Source organism: Piliocolobus tephrosceles, chromosome 18 (genome assembly GCF_002776525.5).
Source record: "Piliocolobus tephrosceles isolate RC106 chromosome 18, ASM277652v3, whole genome shotgun sequence".
NCBI classification, from domain to species: Eukaryota; Metazoa; Chordata; class Mammalia; order Primates; family Cercopithecidae; genus Piliocolobus; species Piliocolobus tephrosceles.
In genome coordinates, this window is record NC_045451.1 from 47,737,238 (window position 1) to 47,749,492 (window position 12,255).

A 12,255-nucleotide genomic window follows, 5' to 3' on the forward strand; every position below is an offset into this window, starting at 1 on the left:
TCTTTCTTAAAAAAACTTACAGGAATTTGATGGCAACGACACCAGGTATTGGTTCTGCAGAGGATGTGCTGAAAGATCTCAATTTTAAAAAAAGTATAGGATCCACTAAAAGAAATAACTAGACTTATTAGTATAATGTATTAATAAAAGTGACAATGGGATCAAATAGCCATGGTATATACATTTTTAAGAAGAAATTAACACTGAAATTCAGGGAGATAGATGGGAAAGCAAAGACACTGGTATAATAAAGTAGGCAATGAAGAGATAAGCTTGCAATATTTAAAGAAAATAATATTAATAATAATATATTTTAAAGCACTTTCAGATTTTTCCAGATCTTTTCATACATTTTTATGGAGTCTAATAATAATCAGAAATAGACCCCTTTATGGACTTCATTTTTGAAGAGTGGTAATTCTTCCTAATTTTTTATAATACATGTTGAATGGAGAAGTACTGAAAATTTTCACTCATTGTTTTGAAACTATTATATTTTCTGATAAGTCAACTCCAACTGTCGCTTAGTGTATCTTCTTCCAATACTTCTCCTAAACAATAAGTCTGGATTTCTGGGCATAGATTGTAACACTGATTTATAATCCAGGATTTTACACATGCCGTTGGAGTTAAACTAGAAGCTTTAGTATGTAGCAGACTCTAATGGCTTTGCATCATCCTGGGAGATTTCCGCAAAAGAGATGGAGGGCTAAATTGAACAGCAATATATCAAGAGCACTTTCCTTTTGATCAGCATACTCATAGCAGGATTTGTTTTAATTAGAGATATATTTAGGTTTGATGATTATTACATGTGTTTCAGAAGTGCATTACAACTTCAGTGGCTCAAAGATTACTAGTAGTTTGTGTCAGAATTCCTTCATGTAGGGAAAAATATTTTTAATGTGGTTATGCACAAACATTTACGGTTTATACTAATTTAAGCTATCATTATCAACGAAAATACATTCCTGATGTTTGTTTTGCTCTTATAATTTCTTACTTTTTAAAATTATAATTGATATAGGAATGGCCATGGGTAAAATCAGAATTTTTACTATATTTATGTTAATAGTAAAACTCTATGTGTGTACCTATGGTTTAATATGTAATGACATATAGAGTATACATGTGCTTTAGGTCAAATGGGGATGTTTACTATTATCTATGAAATGATAATAGTTTGGGGGCATGAGGAATGAACAATTTTGGAGTATTTAAATGATTCAAAAGACTTAAAAAATAAGGACACTGCTGTTTTCTCAATTAGAAACTCTTACCCCTTGGATGTAGACTGTTTCAGGGAAGAATGGGGTCTTGAAAAACACAAAATATACATAAATTTTGCTTCCCCAACCGACTGGTTAGCTTTCAAGAATGAGAAGTATGTTAGCAGTCCCACACAGGTCAAGAAAATAGATCAACTGAGCTGTGGCTTGGGGAATTAATTCATGGTTAGTTTTTTTAGCTTGTGAGCACTACCAAATTTTGAGGCTAAGGTGGGCCCTAGGCAGAATTATGAAGGAGATGAATTTTGTCTCTCTCCATTTTTTCCCCTGATGTCTCCTTCTTCCTGCAGAAGCCCTGACTGTCCTTGGGCTCCCAGGGATAGTCAGCAACCACTTGCTGTTCTCTCGCTTTTCTGCATACCCACATTGTGGAACTCATCAGCAGTGTAAGAAAGATACCACGTTCTGACCTCCCCTGAAATGTGTAAATGGTGTCCTAAGTATTCATGAAACCCGAGGGGATGTAAGTATGTGTTTGTATTAAAAAACACCAAGGGTGTCTGTCCATTCAGTCTCCTTCTGCATCACTTCAAGATGTATATTTATATAAGCTGAATATGTATTTGCCTATGAAACTCAACATTAAGACGTGGCCCTGTCAGCTGTTAGGGGGTAATTGCTAAGTCTAAGAGAGCAGAGGTGGTCTTCCTTTCATCCCACCTATGCTCTGTCTCCTTCGCTAGACTGAAGCCCCCTGCACATGGGCAGGGCCTCCGAGCTCAGCAGTCCCTGGCAGTGCCTATTATGGTGCTCTGTTGTGATGTCTCCTCTGTTGATCTTCCTGTCTGGCTGACAACCTCAGGAGAAACGTTGTTTCCATTCTCCACGGTCTGGTCTTCTCGAACTGAAGGAGAGAACCTAGCTTCAGAACTGGTAGAAGCGGTCAAGTATATTTTGTTTCCCAGTATTAGAATGAACAAATCTGTTGACATTCTAAATGGCTGTAAGTCCACCTTATAATGGCAATTCATTAAATACATATTATGGTGTTCACATCTCTCAGTGGCATCACACCAGCATGCCCTTTACTCCTGGGAGAATTTATTTTCTCAATGAACCGTAAACAAAATACAAATGTTTTAGATGAAACTTTAATGCACTGTCACAGTGAAGCCGCAGCAGGAAAAAGTCACCTGGAGAATAGCTTTTCAGAAGGTGCTTATAATCTACTCACTTTACTGCTAAAACTGTTTTTAACTCTACTTTAAATTGCTTTTTGACTGAATGTGTGTGTGTGTGTGTGTGCGCGCCCAAGAATACAGAATATCTTGATACACGTAACCATGGATTATATTGAATAAATCAGAGATGTCAATGGCAAATACTGGCAAATAAATGTGATCAATGTAGATGACTCACCCAAATAATTAAAGACCAGAAAACCCCTACTACTTATTGCACATTAATTATCTGAATAGCTATCTACTTATTTCAGGAAAATGTCAAACTTTTTTAAAGTGATTTCTAAAGAAAACCTCATGTTTTTAAAAAATACCGAAGAAGCTGTTACAAAGTGAAAAGCTTAGTCAAAACAATTTTATTTATGAAAAATCAGTTTGCCTGATTTAATTTTTTTCCCACTGAAATGATTCTTTACATATCAAGTAGATACAGCCCAAATCTCTTGTAGACCATCAGGAACTATGTTAACAAGCACATATTTTAATTTGAAAGATAATTCCTACAGCAAATACCATATAATTTATTTGATGCTGAGAAGCCTTATGTGTTATGAAAAACTAAATGAAAAATAAAGGAGGGAGGATGAAGCTAAACTAACCAATTTGTCATCTTTAAAATTGTGTAGTAAATATGTGGGTAGATCCATAATTACAACTTATTGTTGGGAAATAGAATATTTTAGCCTTTAGGGGATACATTTTGAGATAGTTCAAAGTGTATGTATATGTGTAATGATTTTTCTAATAATATGCAAATTTTCTTTGTTAATCAAGATGCTTGTATTTTATATGTGCCACAAATATCACACAAGATTATCTTGATCTTTCCTCTTTTTTGTCCCTGGCCTGCATCACCAGATCAGCCTGAACATTCCACCTTGTTTCAGTGCTTTTTCATTTACATATTGCTTTAACTTCCCCCTTTTTTATGTCAATCAGCTAGTCTGAAAGAAACAAGGGTGGCAGGGATTTTACGTGTTTTATCATAACCAAAAACCAAAAGCTTTCATTTGTACCCAATTCTTAGTCTGCAGTCAGCACTGTCTTCGCTGCTCAGTAGACATATCTGAAAAATTCCTGATATTGAAATTGTTGCTATTTTCATTTGCACATATCTCAAAAAGCATTTTAAGATTCTCAAGGACATTGTCTATAATGAAAAACATTCTATTACTTTTCTCTTCCCTAGAGAATCAAGCATGTTTATATCATGTAGAAGGTGCTTGGAAAATGTTTATAAGATTAGGATGATAGGAATATTTTTAAAAATTACCTCTGGCATTACGCAGCATATGGAAATAATTTTTTGAGCTTGTGAATTCCTTTGACAGATCATGTTTTTATGTTTTATATGAACAAGATGAACTGGATACCTTGTTTGGTTTGCTTTTGCCATTGGAGTACCTTTTGGTTTGTATGTTTAAAACAAATCAAAAAAATTTTGGATGGCAGAATTATGTATATGGAAAGGTTTTCATTTAAATTGTGTGATCAATACCATAGCAGTCTACTTCTTACTGTAATTACACTTCTTTAGTTTAATGAAGAAAAATAATTGCAACTTCCCTTATTGATATCTATGTCTTAAATGATTACAGTAAAAGACTATAAGCATTTAAAAAATATTTTATATAGCCAGGCATGGTGGTGCATACCTGTAGTACTGGCTGCCTGGGAAGCTGGGGCGGCGGAATCACTTGAGCCCAGGTGTTCAAAGTTACAGTGAGCTATGATTGCACCACTGCACCCAGTCTGGGTGACAGAGCAAGACCCTACGCTAAGATATATATAAAAGAAATAGTGGATAGTTTAAGATCTTTTGTTTTTTATTTCAAAGAAAATAAAAACAATTTACTTGTTTTATAGTAGAAGTGGAGTGAATACTTTAAGAATTATGGTACATAAAGTATTCCATAATAAATATTCTCTCTCATTTTGTTACCATCATTCAAAGTGCATCCTTCAGCCCAGTGTTATTTATTTTCTTTGAGCTCATATCAAAGACTTACTCTTGGAAACACTGTCTTAAAACCTATTCATATAATGTGCTGTATTGTTATCTAACCATTTCATGTGTATTAGACATCAAGATTGTAAACTTCTAATCCAATATACCAATTGTACATTTCACAGCATCTTGCAGTTATTCTAGAAATACTTGCTGATAGCTTTGTTGATTAACTGAAAATAGACTGCTATTTTGACACGACAGTGCCCCAAATAGGAAAGAGTAATTTCTTCTCTTTCTGTTTATTATTAATATCTATGAGTTTCCAAATATTTAAATATATTCCTAGTACAGCATTAAAGTTGTTTATAATAATGTCATAAAACTGATAACAAGTTTTGTATCTGTATTTATACATAAGTAAATAAATAAAAATTAAACCAAAATCAATTTATTTATTTGTACATGTGTTCTTTTAAGTTCCTACCTTAACCAGACAGGATTACTGTAGTTACCATTCATGTTGGGTAATGTAATTTTATTTCTTATATTAAGAAACTTCTAAAAATGCATCTGGAATTAATTAAATACAATTTTCTCTCTGCCATTTTTTCTTTGTTCTTACAAATTTTTGATAATTTAAAATTTTAAGCTGATTTACTTTGTCAATTATTTATCAGTCATATTACAAAATGGTTTATATTTGTTCAAAAAATGAACAAATATTTCAACAATCAAAAATATTTATTGAATGCCCAATATTTAATATGCACATTTGTTTAACAATAGGTCATATCAAAGAGTTGCTATCTACAATATCTAGTCTTTAGGAAATTCATCCTGAGTTTTCTTTTCTAAAATAAAAATCCAAATTATAGTATTTTTCACATCCTGGATAGAAAAAAAAATACACTAGGACTCGCTCCACCGCTACCTCCACCCCATCTGACATGAACACATTTCCAGTCACTTTCCTGTTAGTTGGGATGATCCTTACTGGGCAGAGATGAAGAATTTGGCTCATTCCCTTCACTTTTATTTTTACTGCCCACCTGGGGCACCTTTAACCTGTGAAACTTTCCTGATTTAAAACAAGCAAAACCAGCAATCCTCAGTCTAACCGGAACAGGATAATCCAGTAGGTGCACTATGCATGGGCTTTTAACATTAGCAACAGGGGTACTAAAATACTTAAAAGATTCTTTTAAATGAAAACTTCTCTGGAATTAGCACACCGATTTTATGGTCACTACATTTTTTTTTTAAGCTTGCTTTTTTTTTTTTTTTTTTGAGATGGAGTTTCATGCTTGTCGCCCAGGCTGGAGTGCAATGGCACAATGTTGACCCACTGCAACCTCCGCCTCCGGGAGTCAAGCTATTCTCCTGCCTCAGCCTCCTGAGTAGCTGGGATTACAGGCATGCCCCACCACGCCTGGCTAATTTTTGTAGTTTTAGTAGAGATGGAGTTTCACCACGTTGGCCGAACTTTCCACATACCCGTTCATCCCTCTATCCATATTATTTTGAAGCATAGCCTAGAAAGAAGATCTATCCATCCATATTATATCATTATTACAATTTTAATTTAAAATTACATTATGTGAGTAGGTAAGTCAGAATACTGTATTTTCTGTGCATAGAGGTTCTAAAAATCTTAACTTGTCTTCTACTGCAGCACACGTACATGCTTAAAGCCGATGTGATACTTTATTATAAAGTGGACATTACACAAACACAATTACATATGCTTAGAAATACAGTAAATAACTTAGATTGCTCATTCCTGGAAGCTTCTATCCATTCTCTAAAGGCTGTTTCTTTTTATCTTAGTGTTTATTTCTGAATTTTTCTCAAAGTTGATGTTTTGCTATTCTTCTATGCTTTTATCCCTGATCCAGGCTAAATTTTTCCCCTAATACCTGGCCAGTTTTTTCTTTTTCTTTCTTTTTTTGTCCCTTTATAGTCTCTCTCCCTCCTGTTTCCCTTCCACTTTCCCCACTTTCTGCCTCCCTTTCCCTTCCTCTCTAGCTTTTTCTGATCTTCAGTGCAATCTGACTTTTTGAGAAATGTAACCAATAACCGATCAAGATGCAGACACTGGTATCACCAAGAAAATTCCCTGTGCCCTTTCCTGGTAAATCCTTGCCTACCTCCTCCACCCAGAGGGAATGTCTGTTTTACATCTGCCATTATAGATTCGATTTGACTGTTCTAGAATTTTGTGTAAAAGGAATTATACAGTATTTCATGCTTTTGCGTCTCTCAGCACAGCATCATGTCTGTGACATTCATCAGTGTCATTGCGTGTATCCATAGTTGGTTTATTTTTCTTTGCTCAGTTTTAATCCATTATGTAAATATATCACAATTGGATCATCCATTCCCGTGTGGATCGACATTTGAGTTGTTTACAAGATTTGACACTTACGAGTAAAATTGCTACAAATATTTTTGTATAAGTATTTTTGAGAGTTTCTATTTTTATCTCTTGGGTAAATAGATGATCAGTTTTATCTTTTTGGATCTATATTTTTGTGTCCGGAATTGGTGGGTTCTTGGTCTCACTGACTTCCAGAATGAAGCTGCAGACCCTTGCAGTGAGTGTTAACAGTTCTTAGAAATGGTGTGTCCGGAGTTTGTTCTTTCAGACGTTCACATGTGTCTGGAGCTTCTTCCTTCTGGTGGGTTCGTTGTCTCGCTGTCAGGAATGAAGCTGCAGACCTTCGTGGTGAGCATTACAGCTTTTTTTTTCCCCCCTTTTGAGAGGGAGTCTGGCTCTGTCGCCCAGGCTGGAGTGCAGTGGCCGGATCTCAGCTCACTGCAAGCTCCGCCTCTGGGGTTTACGCCATTCTCCTGCTTCAGCCTCCCGAGGAGACTACAGGCGCCCACCACCTCGCCCGGCTAGTTTTTTTGTACTTTTTTTTAGTAGAGACGGGGTTTCACTGGGCTAGCCAGTATGGTCTCGATCTCCTGACCTCGTGATCCGCCCCTCTCGGCCTCCCAAAGTGCTGGGATTACAGGCTTGAGCCACCGCGCCCGGCGGGTTACAGCTCTTAAAAGCAGCACGTCCGGAGTTATTCGTTCTTCTCAGTGGGTTACTGATCTCGTTGGCTTCAGGAGTGAAGCTGTAGACCTTCGCAGTGAGTGTTACAGCCCAGAAAAGCAGTGTGGACCCAAAGAGTGAGCAGCAGCAAGATTTATTGCAAAGAGGGAAACAACTAAACTCCCACTGTCATAGGGAAGCGGAGCAGGTTCCTGGGGCTAGCTTGGGCAGCCTGCTTTTATTCCCTTATCCTGCCCCACCCACATCCTGCTGATTGGTCCATTTTACAGAGCACTGATTGGTCCACTTTACAGAGAGCTGACTGAGCCACTTTGACAGGGTGCTGATTGGTGTATTTACAAACCTTGAGCTAGACCCAGAGTACTGATTGGTGTATTTACAAACCCTGAGCTAGACACAAATGAGTGCTGATTGGTGCATTTACAATCCTTGAGCTAGACACAGTGCTAGACAGAGAAGTTCTCCAAGTCCCCACTAGGTTAGCTAGATACAGAGTACCAATTGGTGTATTTACAAACCCTGTGCTAGACACACAGTACTGATTGATGTATTTACAAACCCTGAGCTAGACACAGAGTGCTGACTGGTGGGTTATGATCCCTTAGCTAGACATAAAAGTTCCCCAAGTCCCCACCAGACTCAGGGGCCCAGCTGGCTTCAGCCAGTGGATTCCTCACCGGGGCACAGGCTGATCTGCCTGTTAGTCCTGCCTCCTGCACCCGCACTGCTCAGCTCCGGGCGGTTGATAGGGACTGAGAGCCGCGGAGCAGGGGCGGTGCTCGTCGGGGAGGCTTGGGCCACACTGGAGCCCGCGGCGGAGGCGGGGCTTGGGCATGGCGGACTGCAGGTCCTGAGCCCTGCCCCACGGGGAGGCAGCTGAGGCCTGGCGAGAACTCGAGCGTAGTGCTCACCCGCCGGCACCCTCTGCAGCTGCTGCCCCAGGTGCTAAGCCCCTCACTGCCCTGGGCCGGCGGCGCCGGACAACCGCTCAGTGTGCGACGCCAGCCGAGCCTGGCCGGCGCCCGCGGGAACTCACTCTGGCCCGGGTTCCCGCCCACGCCTCTCCCTCCACACCTCGGCAAGCAGAGGAAGGCAACAGAGGAAGGCGGCTCCGGCCTCGGCCAGCCCAAAGAGGGGCTCCCACAGTGCCATGGCGGGCTGCAGGGCTCCTCAAGCACGGTCAGAGTGGATGCCGAGGCCCAGGAGGGGCCGAGAACGAGGTCTGCTAGCACGTTGCCACCTCTCTTTTTCACCTTTCTTTGATAAATACTTGGTAAGTCTTACAGAGGTTATTAATTTCATTTACTTATTCAAAAACTCAGCTTTTGGTTTTACTTGACTGTCTTTTTTATTTATCTGTTTTCTTTTTTGTTTTTTATTGGTTTCACTCCTTATGCTTACCTTCTGCTTACTTGAGATTTACTTTTACTTGTTTGTTATGGTGGAAATGTAGATAATTGATTTGAGTGCTTTCATCTTTTCTAATATTAGAGTTTAATGTGATAATTTTCTCTCTAAGCACTGCTTCAGCTGCATCCCTCATATTTTGATTTGCTGTTTCTCATTTATATTTAGTTTATTTTTCCCTGATTTTTCCAGTGGCTTTTGTTTGATCCATTTTACTTGGAAATGTGATTTAAATTTCAGTATATTGGGTGGTTGTTTTTAGACATTATTCTGCTATTGATTACCCTTTCCATTGTGGACAAAGAACCTTCTCTGAATGATTTCAATCCTGTTTAATTTATTGAGGACTATTTTATGGACCAGAATATGATCTATTCTAATGAATAATCTGTGTTCACTTGAAAAGAAAATATTTTCTTTTGTTATTGAATGAAGTGTATAAATTACATTTAGGGAAAGTTGGTTGGTAATATTTTTAGTCTTCTGTAATACATCCTGAGTTTTCTATCTATTTATTTTATCAATTACTGAAAAAGGGGTGTTGAAACCTTTAACCTGTAATGGCTATGGTAGTTATCTATTGCCCCACAGCAGATTACCACAAAATGTAGTGACATAAATCACCTATTTATTATTTCAGAATTTCTGTGGGTCAGGATTCTGAATGTGCTTAGCTGGGTTCTCTAGCTCTGGATCTCTCACAAGTCTTCAGTCTTCTCAAGGCTTGATGGGAAGGACTCACTTCCTGGTTCACACATGTGCTTCGTGGCAGGACTCACTTTCTCTTGGGTTGTTGGGCCGAGGCCTCAGATTTTTAAGAGCTGTTGCCCAGATGGTTCCTTTCCACATGAGTATCTTACAACCTGGCAGTGGTTTCAAAAAAGTGAGGAATTGAAAGAAGAAGTTAGAGTGCCCGGGAGATAGGGAGTTCTAGCAAGACCTTGTATCCTAATCACAAGTGTCACATCCTATCACTTTTACGATATTCCATTGATTAGAAGCAAGTCATGAGGTTCAGCACAAACACAGGGGCATGAACACAAGGAGATGGGATAATTGGGAGCCAGGTCAGAAGCTGCATATTACAATAGTGGATTTGTGGCATTCTCTTTTTATTTCTATCAGTTTTTACTTAATGCATTTTGAAGCTTTTTATTAGGTGCATAAACATGTAGGATTCTTACACTCTCTTACAGAATGGACTCCCTTTTCACTATCAAATGGCCTTAATTTTTTCTTCACTCTCTCATTTGTGTTCTCTCCTGATTTTCTCTCTCTTTCTGTCTTATTTTTCTTGAACAGTTTTGCTTTTTAGGTTAATCCATTTTGTTGATACTCTCGAAGAAATAATTTTTAGCATACATTTGGGTCTTGCTTTTTAATGTCTTCTGAAAATCATTGTATTTTAAATGGGATGTTAAGTTAATTAACAGTTAATGTAATTCCTAATATGGTTGGATTTAGGTTTCCTATATTGTTATTTAATTTCAACTTGTCTCCTTTGTCCTCCTTTTCTGTCTTTGTTGTGAGTCATAGGATATTTTTAAAATCTTAAATATATTGGCTTTTAGCATAGCTCTTTGAATTATTGTTTAATGGTTGCTATAGGAATTACAACATACATTCTTAGCTTTTTACAATCTACTTAGAGTTTCTATTGTACCACTTTGTGTAAGGTATATAAATCTTTCAAACATATAGGTCAATGTATTCCCCCACCTTAACCTTGATGATAAAACTTTTGTATATATTTTTTCTATTTATGGTATAGGCCCCCATGCCTTAATCCAATTTTTGTTGTTATAACAGAATACCTGAGGCTGGGTAATTTATAAAGAAAAGTGGTTTCTTTAGCTCATGATTCTGCAGGCTAGGAAGTTCAAGGACATGGCACTGGCTTCTACTTAGCTTCTAGTGAGGGCTTTTATACTGGGTAAAAACATGGTGGAAGGTCATATAAAAGCAGACACCTATAAAGAGGGACCAAACATTAGTAGGAACCTCCCTTTATACAAATCCATTCTCAGGGGAACTAATCCATTCCTGTGAGAATTAATCCAGTCTCTCAAGAGTGAGAACACACTTGCTACCTGGAGAAAAGCACCAAGCCATTCATGAAGAATCCACCCCATGTCCCAAACACCTCCCACTAGTCACCACCTCCCAACACTGCCATATTGGGGGTCAAATTTCAACATGAGTTTTAGCATGGACAAACCACATCCAAACAATAGCATCCCAGAATTTGTAATTTTTTGAAACAGTAATATGCATTTTTAAAAAATAAAGAGGGATCAATAGTGTTTTATATTTACCCAGATATGTGCTATTTCTAATGTTCTTATCTCTTTTTAAATACCTGAGTTTCTCTCTAGTATCGTTTCCTTTATCCTGATGTAATTCTATAACCTGCAATTGGTAAATATATGTTTTACCAAATTTTGGAAATAGTCAACCACTACGTATTAGAATATTATTTCTGCCCCATTTTCTTACTCTTGTCCTAATAAACTTTAATTACATATATATTAAACCATTTGGCATTATTCCATAGGAACCTGAGGCCCTGTTAATTTTTTCAATCTATTCTCAGATTATTATTATTATTTTTTTTTTTCCTGAGACAGGGTTTTACTCTGTTGTAGAGGCTGGAGTGCAGTGACATGATCATAGCTCACTGCAGCCTTGACCTCCTGGGCTTAAGTGATTCTCCCACCTTAGCCTCCAGAGTAGCTGCAAATACAGGCATGCACCACTATGTCCATTTAATTTTTGTATTTTTTTTTAGAAATGGATTTCACCATTTTTCACAGGCTGATCGACTCAAGTCATCCACCCCTCTTGGCTTCCCAAAGTCCTGGGATTACAGGTTTGAGCCACCATGCCAGGTGCAGACTGCATTCTTTATAGTTATATAGCTTCAAGTTTACTGTCTCATTTTATTGTCATCTCCATTCTGCTTTTGAGCCTATGCTGTGACTTTTTATTTCATATATTTTATTTTTAAATACTAGTATTTAATTTGTTATTTTTGATATTTTTTACTTCCTTGTTGAGATTTCCATTTTTTACTCTGAGAATATTTTCTTGTATGTCATTGAGCATTTTTTTTTTTTTTGAGATGGAGTCTCACTCTGTTGCGAAGGCTGTAGTGCAGTGGCGCGATCTCAGCTCGTTGCAACCTGGACCTCCACCTCCCAGGCTCAAGCGATTCTCCTGCCTCCACCTCCGAATGTCATTGAGCATAATTACAATAGCTGCTTCAGAATTTTTGTCTGCTCCTGCCAATGCCTTGATTGTCTTGGAGTTGGTTTCTACGTTTTTCTTCCTTGAGAATGGGTCACATTTTTTTTTTTTTTTGTTTTT